At 41.2% G+C, this 14,515-nt stretch overlaps 1 protein-coding gene across 2 annotated transcripts in view; it reads right to left on the bottom strand.

Annotated features, from left to right (window-relative positions):
* GPR156 (G protein-coupled receptor 156) overlaps nucleotides 1–9,876 on the bottom strand; it is a 101,521-nt gene extending 91,645 nt beyond the window's left edge. For both annotated transcript variants that reach the window (XM_077776764.1, XM_077776765.1), the window contains exon 1: nucleotides 9,803–9,876. The gene's annotated coding sequence lies outside the window, so the exon portion shown is untranslated. The remainder of the gene's footprint in view (nucleotides 1–9,802) is intronic.
* Nucleotides 9,877–14,515: the final 4,639 nt, after the last annotated feature.

Genomic DNA, 14,515 nt, shown 5'->3' with positions numbered 1-14,515 from the left:
AATGGTGTACTACTATGTAGCTCATCAGAGCCAGATGCAGATGCTTAATGTCTTGTAATGTGTTTAACCTTAAAATATTTTTACTGACAAGACCAAACTGTTTAAAGATAATCTTTGCAGACACAAATGACAGTGCAAACACTATAAGATATAACTATCCTTACTATTAACTATGAAACCAATTAAGAGACATGACAGAATTCCTAAGTTATAAAAGACAAACCTATTACGGGGACTGATTTTACTATCATTATTACTGGTCAGTGTGTATCTGAAAATTAAAAGTTTCTATAAAAGTATGTATTAACACAAAGGCTAATGTTTATTCTACAGGTTCATACATGCCCAAACTAAAGGTAAAATTTCTCCTTAGAAATTAATTGCAACAACTTTTGTTCTGGTTTTCTTTTCTTTCTTTAGTTTTCAGTCTAGGGCATAGAAATCCATTTCAAAGCTACTGAGTAAAAGTTGCAGCGTGTGTCATAGGTGCCATTGGCAAAATGTTTGCTACAAAACTTAATTTCTTTCCCTCTATTTGCTGTTTGCATTCTAAACACAGACTCACAACTGGGTTTCTAATAAGAATTAGAGATCACAAATTTCTATAAAGTATCTATGAACTCCTAGGTCCCTGGTCACACAGCAGTTTTTAACTGAGATTTTTAAAATCTCATTTACTTCTTACTATTTTGTTAGTTCACATTTTCATATTTCACTTGTGTGTACTCACCAGCTTCCCTTAGTGCTTCTCTGATATTTTCTCCAGCCCTGGTGTGTTGGGAATCCCACTCCTCTCTGCTCTGTGGACCAGATTAAAGTTTTAGATGCAAAAAAGAACAAAACTAAAAATGAAAGCCAAGTAGTGCTGGGAAGTTCGCTCCTAATACCAGGTTTGTTAAAAAACCATTTGTTTAAAAATGTTCGCATCTGTTGCTTGGCACTGATCCTTAAGCTCCAAGCCCCCTACCTTCTTAACTAATTATCCTCATGTCAAGTAATCAGTTGTAGTTGATTGACTATATACTCATAAAACTCCCCAAATCTCAAATCCCTCAAAATAGAGGGAGACAACTGTGATAGAATTGAAGAACTTTTCTCAATTCCACTATTAAAGAAAAGGCATAAAAAAAAGAACATGGCAGATACGGTATTGTAAGAAAGCATCATAACAGCCTATTTTCTATGAAAGCCACCCTCCACCCCAACCCTGCAATTGATCATGTTGTTTCTACCACATATGAAGACCATGTATAATTCCACAGCATGGAATAAATGAGCAAGGGGAACTGTGAACAGTCTGGCCAACCAGAAGCAATAGAGACACAATGCAGCCAAGACATTACAGACCCCATTTCCCACTGAGCTAATATAATCCACACTTGGCAAGGAGAAATTCTCACTGCAGGGTTCTCTTGCCTAAATACACAGGCTTCCCTGGAGAAAGGCAGTGGGAGAGGGGAGGGAAAGACAAAAGAAGAGAGGCAAACAACTGCTGTAGGGGAGCCCCACAATGAAAAGTAGAATTGTGTGTATTCCCTTTGACCCAGAAAAGCCAGTTTGGGGAATCTTCTTATGGAAATGGAAACCAAAGTGTGAGGATAAATGTAAAATGTTTACTGTAGCATAATGTTTTGCGTGTGTGTATACATATATATATCAATACATATACATATATATGTAAAACAACTGGAGGAAAAACTGGAATATCTCTCAATACAGAAATAATGGGAAAAATTATGGAATGTCTACAAAGGAATATTAAGTAGCTCTTAAAAACAAGAAATTAGGGGGGGTCCTGGGGGCTCAGTCAGTTAAGTGACCGACTCTTGACTTAGCTCAAGTCATGATCTCATGATTTGTGAGATCAAGCCCTGCATGGGGCTCCGTGCTGATGGCACAGAGCCTGCTTGGTATTCTCTCTTTCCGTCTCTCTCTGCCCCTCTCCAGCTCATTCTCTCTCTCTCTCAAAATAAATAAACATTAAAAAAAGAAATTGGATCAATTAAATTTATTTACCTAGAATAATGTACATAATATGACAAATTAAATGAAACAACAGAGTAACTGGTAATAATATGATCTCATTTATATATGAAATAGAAAATAACTCTACATGTTTGTTTGAACATAGAAAAGGCATGAAGGAATTCACACTTTTAAGAGTGGTTTTGTCAAGAAGATGGAGGAGAAAGGAGGTAGAGGTTAACATCTTCTTTATAGACTACTGTCTTCCTAGATTTGTTACAATGACTATGTATTGCTTTTATAATTTAAAAATGTAATAAATTTAAAATATGAAAAAGATTTATTGACTTTATAATTACAAGTAATGCCAGACCTCAAGTTTAGTGGGATGTGTAGTTCTTTGGCATTTGCTTTAAATGGATCCTGGTGGGTAGAGGTAAATAGTGATTTCTGCTGTAGAAGAGAAGCCTCACCTTGTGTCCCTCTACAACAGCCAATTAAAGTACAATTTGACAGTGCTTCTGGAGAAAGCTGGTGGTTGTGAAATGAAAACTACATCTACCTCTCCAAAGCCTCAGCTACAGAGCTTCCCAAGGGGCCGCCTGAGCCAGTGAGCAGCCGGCAGAGGCATGGATGAGAATAGAACAAGCTTTTGTCTAGAAAAATCCCACTACTCCAACTACTGACAGCCTTTGTTAGCTCCTGTTCCGTGCTTCAGAGATGAGATGCATAAGGCTGGCCCAGGCTCTGCAGGGATAAATATTAAATAAATAAATTAAACTCTGTGGGAACGATGCTGCCGCCCAGTTTGAAGTGTTCTGTGTTAGCACTTTGGTGGAAGATTCTTTGAGGACCACTGGAAGTCAGTTGTAGGCTTTCCAATTGCTACCCACAGGATAGCTTTAAGGCCCTGGAGAAGTGGTACTTGGCTCAGTATTTGGAATTTGGTTTCACGTTAATAGAAGCTTGCAGATCGTCGGGCGGCAATAGATATGTGATATTCAATAATAAAGAAAATAATGTGCAGAAGCTAGCAGCCTGTGAAGAATCAACCTTTTTGATCACTCATTCATCTTTCAACATCTTTTTTCTCTTCTGTACAATCCTACTGTCCTCTATCCATGACTCTTCCTATCTCCCTACTTAACCTCTTTAACAGATCTTTTATTCAGTGTTTTCGTGACTATCATAGAAATGCTATGATGTTCATGGAAAATATGATTAAGCCTTTGTTTTTTAAATGCTTACTCACTTTTTGAGAGAGAGAGAGACAGACAGACAGACAGAACATGAATGGGGAAGAGGCAGAGAGAGAGGGAGACCCAGAATCCAAAGAAGGCTCCAGGCTCAGAGCTGTCAGCACAGAGACCGAAGTAGGGCTCGAACCCACAAACTGTGAGATCATGACCTGAGCCGAAGTCAGATGCTTAACTGACTGAGCCACCCAGGTGCCCCTGATGAAGTTTTTTTTTTTTTTTAAGTAATCATTTATAATCCTACTGCTGATAATATTTGGAATCATTTCTTTCTGTCTTTATACTTACTTTTTAAAGCAGGTCTCTGTGTAGCTTTGCAAGTGTAGATGAATGTCTCACATATATACCTAATATTACAAATGAGAGAATATGTGGAAGTGGAGAAGGGGTTTGGACAAGGTGTTACTGTTTTCATCTGCACAGTTGTGGTGTGGTTATGTGTTCTGATGTGTCAAGCCAGTATTAATATTCCCCAGACTGATTGTGACGTCAGCCTTCACGTCTCAGCCATTCTTTCTCCTTACAGCTGCCTTGGAAGTCAGCAACATTTGCATGTCAAGATCCCCATGGGTAGTTATTCAAACTCCTTTCATCCTAGTATTCACTTACAGATAATTGGGTGCCTAGGATCCCAGCAGGCCACTATTCTCTTCCCTTCCCTGTCTGTTGATATTATCTTCCCTGTCCCCTCTTTACTCCATCTTCTAGATTTACCCTACGAGTATCCAAAAGCAGGCTGCAATCATGAGCCTGGGCACAATCAGAGAATCATCAAAATGTCCATTTGGAAAAGATACTCAATTAAGCATGCATTCTGTTCATGTGTTCAGAGTACTTACGACAGCTACTGTGGCCTTTGGGAGACTCCATTTCATGCAGAAAACCAGGAATTCTTAGATTAGAGGCAAGAAGGACCTTGTTGGTCTGGAATCTTGCTAGACCATACTTTAGACCCTTACCACACCGTCAGTCCAGCCCACATCTTCAGGCCCTTACCATTTTCCTAGTTAAGATATTTGTTTCTGTCTTCTCTCTCAAGGTCTCCCCAATTACCCTTGGAGAATCAGGATGGAAAGGTCGCAGTGCCAACTAACAGTCTGACATTCCAGCACACAAAGATGGCAGTGGGAAAGCCCAGAGCACTCTTTCCTGGGTGTTCCCATTGTCATTCCGGAACAGGCACCCATGGCAGCAAGAAAGCAATTTCAACCAACAAAGCCCTAGAAGAATCATGAAGGCCCTCTGAGAGGCCCTCCCATGCTATTCCTTGTCCTCATACCAAGAAATCACTTCTCTCCATCAGAACTCCTAAGCTTCTGCTAATCTATATCTATGCAAATATCCTCACTGCAGCACTAAACACTGACTTTCTTAGAGCCAACTCTTCCACAAAGATCCCTTCCTTATCACAAACATCATAAAGTACAGATGCTGATAGGCTTAACACCTCTCCCCATTTCCTCCCTACTTCATTATGAGCTAAAAAGTAAACATCCTGGAGCACTTTTGAATAAGAACTTGCAATATGAAGAGAGAACATGTGTGGAAGGGGGCCAAGCAATCCTGTCTATAGGTTATCAAGTTGCATGACCTTAGCCTTCTACTAGCAGTTGCCTCTTTCTAGTCACTGCCCAGTAGGCTGGACAAAGCAGGCCTGATTTCTCCAGTGATGGTCTGCCAGCCTCACTGCTTAGTTCTCTGTTGCTTGGCAACCCACATCTGAAGTATACTGACCCAGATTTGGGTTCAGGTAATAAAGGGGTACTTAGACCCTCTCAACTTCCCCTACTGAAGCAAAGTGGCCATGGAGAAGAGCAGAGGATATAGCACACAGTCTATGAATTCAGTCTGACTTGGCACATTCTGAGTATATGCTATGCTGGTCAAGTAGGTGGTTAATGAGACATGTTTCTGGTCAATCCTAGGAAAATATCGAATGAATCTGTCCTCCCTCTCATTTACCTCCTTTATTTTTTATTTATTTATTTTTTCATTTACCTCCTTTAGAATACATCACACAGTATCTAGACTGGACTGGACACAGCAAAATATTCTGGAAGCACCTTGGGCATAAACAGATCTCAAGGCCTTGCTTGGGCTGGTTGCAACTCCCAGGAATTGCTCAAATTTTGATGAGTCTTTGGTCAAAAGTTACATGGCTCTCTACAACAAACAGACTAAAGTCCACACTCATGTGTTCTTGACAAGCTGGCCTATATCTCTCCTGCTTTATCTCTTACTGAAAACTGTCCTGACGTGACCATCTCCACCTCTTCACCTTACTCAAGTCACACCAGCACTTTGGCCCTAACTCAAATACACACTGAAGTTATTCTTCCAGGCAATGCTCTTCCACATCACAGTTGCCAGTCAAAGTGCCACACCTCCTCCGGAACTCTACTCAAAAGACACTTCTTCCTTGGAGGAAAATAAGAATCTCCCCCTAGAATAGCTAGCTCTCTGCTTTCCACCTGTAAACCCTGACTAGCCTCCACCCCTTCTTCCGTAGTTTCATAATAGGTGTGATAATTATAGTACTCAGTATAGTTGCTGTATATAGGCCTTGTCTACATCAGTGTCAAAGGGACTCTGTTTTTTACAGGCTGGTTCCTTTGTGTTTCTATTTGAAATGAATGCATCTGAACTTCATTAATCCCTCCTCACTCTAACAGGTTCTTTCCCACAATCCCCACTGGATTCCCACCTTTAGCAGTGCTATGTTAACAGGCCGTTCTGTTTTCAATCAATTTTTTTCAACGTGCAATCTTTCTCCTGATCCGGACACTATTAATGCACATTTTTCTGTTTGCTCATCCTCCCCCACCTCTACAAAGCAGGGTAAACTGCAAGGTGGGGTTCAAGAACACAAATATTCTCTGGCTATATCATCTATCTGAGTACCTCATGATTATGCAAGTGCCTCAGAAAAACACCTTGAGAAGTCTAGATGGAAACCAATGCCCCATGGAAACACATAAATATTTTATCAGTCTCTGAACAAGACTCTTGCTCATAAATATTTAAACTCCTTGATTGCATAATGTTCAGCAGCTGATGAGAGTCAAATTGTACTGGGGTGGGGAGCTGAGAGGAGGAAAAGAACACAGCAGCAATGGCAGCAGGCATTCTACAGAGTCTCTTTTAAGGATCTAAAAACACTGAATATGTTCCCGAGGTCTCCCCAATTTGCATGGACATTCATTTTCTAAGTTATCTTTCTCTGAAATAGGAGGTAGGTCAGTGCCCAATGGAGCTGTCTAGAGAAGGCACTCACTATGCTGCAGGCAGGCTGTTACATTAGTCACAGCCCCTATAACCTTGCCTTATTTCTCTCAGCACTAGTGGCACAGAGATTTTCAAATAAAGTACATAGGACTCAAGATGAGCCAGATCCTGTAAGAATGGCAGCTTTATTAAAAATAGATCCAAATTGGAAACAACCTAAGTGCCCATCAGTAGGAGAATGGATAAGCACATGGTAGATATTCATATAATGGAATATTATCTTGGAATAAAAAGAGATGAAACACTGATATACTCAACAACATGGAGAAATCTCAGACATCATGCTGAGCAAACAGAAGCCAAATGCAAAAGTATATACAATGTGAGTGCATTTATATGGATGTTCAAAAATGCAAAACTAATCTATGATAATACAAATCATAACAAAGTTTGCTTCTGGATGGTGGGGATGACCTGAAAGGGGCATGAGGGAAATTTCTGGGACTGAAGTTTTTTGCATCTTGTTTGGAATGTGGGTTTGTCAAAACTGGCCAAGCTTCTAGCACATGCTTCATCTTAGAAGCACTGTGAGGATAAAAGAGCCCACTGATCTCCAAGATCATCACTTATCTATAAAATATTGATTGCCCCCGAACTACCTAAAAGGACTTCTAGTATTTTACCAAGGGTTCTGAAACCTTTATGGGAGATAATGTCTTGTTTGTGTCATTTAATTACTTAATTCAACAATTATTTATTAATTGCTTATAATACACCAAACAGGAACATAGCCACGAACACAACAAAAAATTTCTTGTCGTTATGGAGCTGACATTTGAGTGGGAGATATTGGACAATTAACAAAGAAACAGATGTACTATATAATGCCAGGTAATGATAAAGCAATGAAGAAATAAAGCAGGGTCAGAGGACAGAGAGTGCCAATGGGCTGTTTTGGATCAGGTGGTTAGGGAAGGCCTGATCAAAGAGGTCACAGCTGAAAAGAGAATGAATGAATTGAGGACAGAAGCAGTGCAAGTAACTAAAGGAAGAGTGTTGAGGCAGAAGGAAGAGTGAGAAAGGGAAGAGTGATAAGAGTATGAGGTCAAACAGGTCAGATCACATAGGACTTTGGTAAACCCTGCAAGAGAGTTGGATTTTATTCAAAGTATTAAGGGTACCATTAGAGAGTGTTAAGCAGGGGACTGATATAATACAACCGATGTTTTAAGAATGGGAAAAAAGAGGAAATGAAGAGATGTGCCCGATTCTTAGGGAAGAGTCAGAAAAAGATCCATATTTTTTCCCTTAAAAATATTAATATCCTTCAGACATCTATTTCTTAACCATCTTCTTGATTCAAGCTCTGTCTGGGGCCAGATCACATATTTCTGGATTTCAAACTCTGATTTTCATTAACAAGTTTATATCCCAAGATAGTCATATGTTTATAAAAAGTGAGGTGGGTAACTTTTCCATATGTTGGAAATTTTTTCATAATAGTTGGAAATTTAAAAAACGAGAGGTAGGGATTTGCATCCTTTATTAGGCAAAATTCACCAGCAACTAAATATGAATGTTATAATTCTCAACACCTTTCTGCAAAAAAAAAAGGTTCTGATATTTAACTAAATGTGGAACATTCCTTCCAATTTTCAAATCCAATTCTCTGCCCAAGTCAGTCCGTGTTCCACTGTCTCTGTGGCAAGTCAGAACCTCAGTACTTCTTTCTAATCTCTCCCCCTGCCCCCATTTATTCTCTGAAAACCTACAAGGGAGTGCAATAAAATGTTAATTCATGGGGTGGGAGGGCAGAAAACTCCACTGTGTCCCCCCAACACCATCTGGAAATGCCCTTCTGTTCAAACAACAAAAAAGCAAATATTAAAATCCTCAGCAGGAAACAAATAGTAAGCACCTCTTGTCCTCCCCAGAGAATCTCCTTCCCTCAATCGTTATTCTCCCACTCTTGAGAGCCTAGGCGGCTTCATCCCATTCGCCCTTTAGATCCCCCTGGGCCACAATGCTGCTTTCACGAAGACTTGATGTTCTCTATCCCCAGGCTACCATAACTCTGCCTCTGACTAGGTTCAACTCTAGACTTTATTGGGGACGAGGGAGAAGCTAAAAGCTGGTGGTAGAAGAGAAGGAGAAATACAGGGAGCACTCCAGAGACAGCGGTGGCTCAGAAGTGGAATTAGGCTGCCAAAACGGAGACCAGAGAGCCCTCCATCCCCACACTTCCGGATCCGTAACTCAAGTAAAGCCTGCCAAGGCATTTTATTCTCCAGACTCAAACTGCCTTACACCATATGCAATCACTTCCTCTGCCATTTACCTCCACATGCATTTGCTCCAACTGCAGCAAAGGAAGAAGCTACTGTTTTGCAAGCTCGGCTGCTACTTAGCCTGCGGGGAGGCCTTCTGTACTGAATATTGTCACTGATGGAGAAAAATTAATCTTCCTTTGAGGGCCTTGCTGNCCCCCCGAATATCTTTCACTTGTACCTAGGGATGCAATAATTTAATGTTATCCACTATATCCTGGCTTAAAGGACCACACCAAGAAAGACATTTCGTTACAGGCTAGGATACAATTTGTCTACTATTCTTGCATGCTTGTATCTAGAAAACCAACACAGCACACCATGACCTCTCTCCCCACAGATTTCTGTTCTGAAATGTTAACAAAACTCAAATTTCAAGAAAATCAAGGTTGGTCTTCTGCAGTAGCACGAGTACACTTAGAGATGCACTATTCAAACATCGAGTTCTAACAAGTGGCCTCTAGCTTCTGATAGAGCTAAGTTGGAAGCAGGTGCTTGCGGGGGTAAAAGGATGCTGCAGTTCCAGGGCGACGCTCCTCTGCCCCAACAAGGCAGTATGACAGGCAATAAAACTTTCTCTGTTCGGGGACGTCACACACCCGGTGAGGGAGTCCATCCTACCCGCCAGCCACCATGCACCCTGGGGTGAACGTGCCCCTGAAAGGCAGATTTGGGGACAAGCTGTGGAAAACTGGTCTCAGGTCTCTCAATTTCAGCAGTCTGTCGCTCATTCAACAAAACAGAACAGCCACAGCCCCCCTGCCCACCAAATACCGGTACCTTCCCGTCTCCTCTTAGGAAACTGCCACTGGCATTCCTGAGGACCGACCCCGGCCGGGCTCGCCTCTAGTTCCGAAGATAGTTTCCTATCCTTTTCCAAAGAAACTGCCCAGATTCTGGAAAGGAGAGAAAACCCCGCCCCCTTTCCACTTTTCTTAGGTAAGTGTTTGATGTTTTGTGGATATACAGTGTCCACCGAGAGGTCCTACAAAATCCCGAATTTGGGATCCTCAAGGGCGCGCTGCTCACCTCACCAGGTCTCCGACAGCCGAAAAGCGCCAAGCCCGCGTCTGGCGGCGGGACGCCCGCGGTCCGAGGGTCTCTCGCGGGTTCGCGGGGCTGGAAAGGACCGGGAGNGCCCCCCGGCCGGCCGCCCCTTCCGCCGCCCCGTTCTCGCCGCGCCGCTCCGAGAGCTTCGGTTCGCGGAAGCCTTCCCCTTGGCGCCGAGGCGCCGAGGCCCGGCCCCCTGGCCCAAAGTGGAATAAGGCTGGAAGGATTCCACGCAAAAGTTCCTTTTTATTTCTGGGATGGAGTCAGCAAGTAGTGTTCTTATCTTACGCTCTCTACGTTTTCCAAAGTCTTTATGTTGAGTTTGTACGTATTTCATAATCTGAAAGACGTGGTTAGGGGCACCTGGGTGGCTCAGTGGGTTAAGCAGCAGACTTTGGCTCAGGTCATGATCTCACGGTTGGTGGGTTTAAGCCCCGATTCAGGCTCTATGTTGACAGCTCAGAGCCTGGAGCCTGCTTTGGATTCTCTCTCTCTCTCTCTCTCTCTCTCTCTCTCTCCATCCCCCTTCCCCATTTGCGCTCTTTCTCTCTCTCAAAATAAATACTTAAACATTTTAAAAAACACACAAGGACATTACCTTTTCCAGAAATGTTAAAAAGAAGCCACAAATGAGATGCCCGTCCATTCAAAGATGTGTGAGCCTTCGTGTCTAAGACATCCTGAAGAAGTCATAGGGTGGGAGATCTGGAAAAGGTCTCAGGAATACCCTTAGACTTTTCATATTTTCATTTATTTTGTTTTAAAGTCTCAGACGTATTTATGCTGATTGGGAAACACCACATTTTTACGATTGCCTTGAGGAAACCCTTGGCTGGCCACGGAGTAAGGGAGGAAAGCCAGCTGGGGCCCCTCCCACCCCAGGAAGACGGCTGTGACATTCCTGGATGTCTCATACACGGTGTTACTTACCCCGAAGAATTCTCTTCACAGGAAGGGTTTTACTAAGGGGGGAAATAAGAGGAATAAAAAGGTTAGCCAAGATTATCTCAAGGCAGTGAGCAAAAAGCCAAATTGCCCAAGAGCAAGAATTAGGTCAGAGTTTGTATTCAGGACTTTTTCCAGAGCTCTCATTCTATACCTCCAGATACTTTCATTTGGAACATGAAGAAACTGAGGGGAACTCATCTGATCCTCCTCCTTGGTGTTGCTATATTTAAGAAGGTTTTTGGGTTCCTCTTCTCCTTAGGACAGCTAACTTCAGAGAGCAGAACGAGATCTTTGGTTCTGTGGTTCTACATTGAGGATTTGTCTTTCTGATCTCTGTGGAGCTTTTTTTTTTTCTTAAATATTATTATTTATTTCTAGGAGAGAGAGAGAGAGACAGCGTGAGCAGGGGAGGGTCAGAGAGAGAGGGAGTGACAGACTCTGAAACAGGCTCCAGGCTGTGAGCTGGCAGTCAGCACAGAGCCCGACGCGGGGCTCGAACCCACGAACCGCGAGATCATGACCTAAGCGAAAGTCGGATGCTTAACCCACTAAGCCACCCAGGCGCCCCATCTGTGGAGCTTTTATTTTGAGCTTATTATTCTCACCATCCCCTCTACATTCTACAAGATACTGGAATCTTTCTTTGAATGTGGGTCCCACCTCCAATTCCAGCCTTCTCTTTCTTGGATGGGAGTGTATTCCCAACTCCTCACTTGCCAGACACAGAAAGTTTTCCATCTTTCACCAAGGCCTGCCCTGCTTACCTCAGAAATGTTTCTGGAATCCTTCCCCTCCTCCACATATCCATATGGCTGCTCTTGTTAGACTTTTATTACCTTGGGCTGAATCACTTTAATAATTTCCTAACTGGTTTTCTTGCCTCCTGTCTCTCCTCACCGACCCCCCCAGACCTAAGAATGTCACTCTCCTAATAAAACAAATAAAACATTCCTCCTACCTACTGTCCACCCCCTCCCACCTGCAGTAACTCCCCTGTGCAATTGGAATATAGTCTAAACTACTTTCACGATTGTGAACCAGCTTCCTACCTTCTGTTCACTTAACACCTGTGATCCAGTTGTATGACTCAGCTCCTGTTTGTGTGTGTGTGTGTGTGTGTGTGTGTGTGTGTAATTCATCACGTTAGCTAACATACAGTGTATACAGTGTGCTCTTGGTTTGGGGGTGGGGATAGATTCCCGTGATTCATCGCTTATATACAACACCCAGTGCTCATCCCAACAAATGCCTTCCTCAATGCCCATCACCCATTTCCCCCCCTTCCCCCCCATCAGCCTTCAGTTTGTTCTCTGTATTTAAGAGTCTCTCTTTCTTTTTAAATATAATTTATTGTCAAATTGGTTTCCTTAAAAAACCCAGTGCTCATCCCAACAAGTGCCCTCCTCAATGCCCATCACCCACTTTCCCCCCTCCCCCACCCCCCATCCACCCTCAGTCTGTTCTTAGTATTTAAGAGTCTCTTATGGTTTGCCTCCCTCCCTCTCTGTACCTTTTTTTTCCCTCCCCCATGGTCTTCTGTTAAGTTTCTCCAGGTCCACATATGGTGTCTGTCTTTCTCTGCCTGATTTATTTCATTTAGAATTAATACCTTCCAGTTCCATCTATGTTGATGCAAATGGCAGAATTTAATTCTTTCTCATTGCCAGTTGCTCTGCTTTGAATGTCCCCTGGGTTTTTAATGCCACTGTTTATTTTGCTCACTCTCTCCTTATCCTGGATTTCCCTTTATTCCCATCTTTGCCTGTTGAATTGCTCCCAAATCTTCAAGATCCAACTCAAATGTCTTCTACTTTAATGAAGTTCTTCTGAATCTTCTCAGTCAGATCTGTGAGACCAATGAATGTCTCTTTCCCAGCACTCTGGGTTTCTGTTACAGCACTAAGTTCAGCTGTATGTTACAGCTGGTTGTGTCCCCCTGTCTCCTCACTGTCAGGGCTTGCAAGGCAGGGTATGTTTCTGACTCATCTTCATTCCCATGGCAATTGGCCACACACACATTTTAAAATAAATATTCTTTGGTTGTATATAAACTGTGTGCTTATTATAAAAGTTCAAGTACATAAAAGTATAAGGAAGGAAATAAAACCCCACACCCTGAAATAACCACTGTTAGTATTTCAGTAAGCGTATATTCATGCATCTCTTTATGCACGTGTCCATCTATATAGGCCCACGTGGAATCATTTTGTGTGTGCTGTATTTTCTTTCAGATACACTCTTTTAGAGTCTTTTCTTACCTGATTTCCCCTCACTACTCTACCTCACTCTCAGTTATTTAAAACGTTAAGCATGCTAACATAACTTCCTTCTTATGTAGAGAATTGTTTTTGTGCTTTTTATTTATTTTACAGAATGAGGTATCATAAACTTCTCTGCTTCTTGCTTTTCTCACTAAATAATGAGTCTTAAAATCTCTCCAATTCAACTAGTATTACTTTAATTCACTCTTTTATTTTAAAGACTGCATAATGCTTAAGATACAGTAAGATTTACATGCAAGTTCCTCTATTCATGGAATTCAAATTCTTTAAAACAATTTCCACTATCATGAATGTTTCAATAACATCTTTACATGTATATCAAATGCGTTGGTACTTTAATTTCTGAGGGATTAATTCCCAAATATGAGACCTGTCTATTTAAAATGTTAATAGGTTGCCTTCTAAAAGCCTGTAACAATTTGCTCTGTACAACTTTAGCCATCCCAATAAGTGAATAGAGGTACTTTGTTGTTCCATTATTTGTATTTCACTGATTACTAGTGAAGCTACTTTTCCCCCCTTTGGATTTTCTGTTCTGTAATTGCTTTTTCATATACTTAATTCATTTTTCTTCTTGAGTTACTGGTCTTTCTCTTTTCAAACCCTAAGAAGTTCTTATACATTACAGATGGTAACACTTTAATATGTTGGATGTGTAGCAAGTACTTTCTACAATCTCTTGTTTATCTTTTAACTTTATTTGGAATTTTAAAAATCAACTACAACTTATTCAAGTTGACATCAAGGTAATTTCACATGCTTTATGATTAGAGATAATACATTGCTTAGGAAACCAAAATGGATTTTGCAACTTCCTTGGGAAACCAATCTTCTATTTCAGTATTTCATAATTTATTCCAGAATTGACATATCGTCCTACTTCTTAATGCCATACTTAGTCACTATTAATCCACTTTGCCCCATTCACAAATATATTTGTGTTTATATTATAGCATAAATTTCCTATATATTATTATCTGTCCAAGTCACCTTAAATAGACTGTTTTGATAATCAAGATTGTGTTTAACACATTTAGTGGTTATTGTTTATTTTTTTCTGCCCTAAATTTACTCTTTTAGGAAAATGCCTCCTGCTGTCCCTCCCATGCAATTCTAGAGGTCTGCCAATCTTGGAACTCCACTCTTTTGACCACAATAGTTGTCATAACCCGTACTAGAACAAATGGACTCCCTGTTGCAGGAGCTTGAATCTTGAATTTTAGGTTGGCGTTATCTTAAAATAATAGTCCTTAATTCCAGCACTAAAATCCTCAGATATACCCTATTGCTTTTAATTTTATATATTTAATCATTTTCTTAGTGGTTGCTCTGGGTATTGTAATTAACATCTGAACTTAATCTATTTGGAGTAATACCAAACTAATTTCCTTAGCATACAAAATCTTGCTCTAACATAGGTCCATTCCCTCCACTCTCCTTTGAGCTATTATTTTTACACAAT

This window comes from Crocuta crocuta, unplaced genomic scaffold, assembly GCF_008692635.1.
Source record: "Crocuta crocuta isolate KB4526 unplaced genomic scaffold, BGI_CrCroc_1.0 scaffold87, whole genome shotgun sequence".
NCBI classification, from domain to species: Eukaryota; Metazoa; Chordata; class Mammalia; order Carnivora; family Hyaenidae; genus Crocuta; species Crocuta crocuta.
This window is presented reverse-complemented; position numbering and strand designations above follow the sequence as displayed.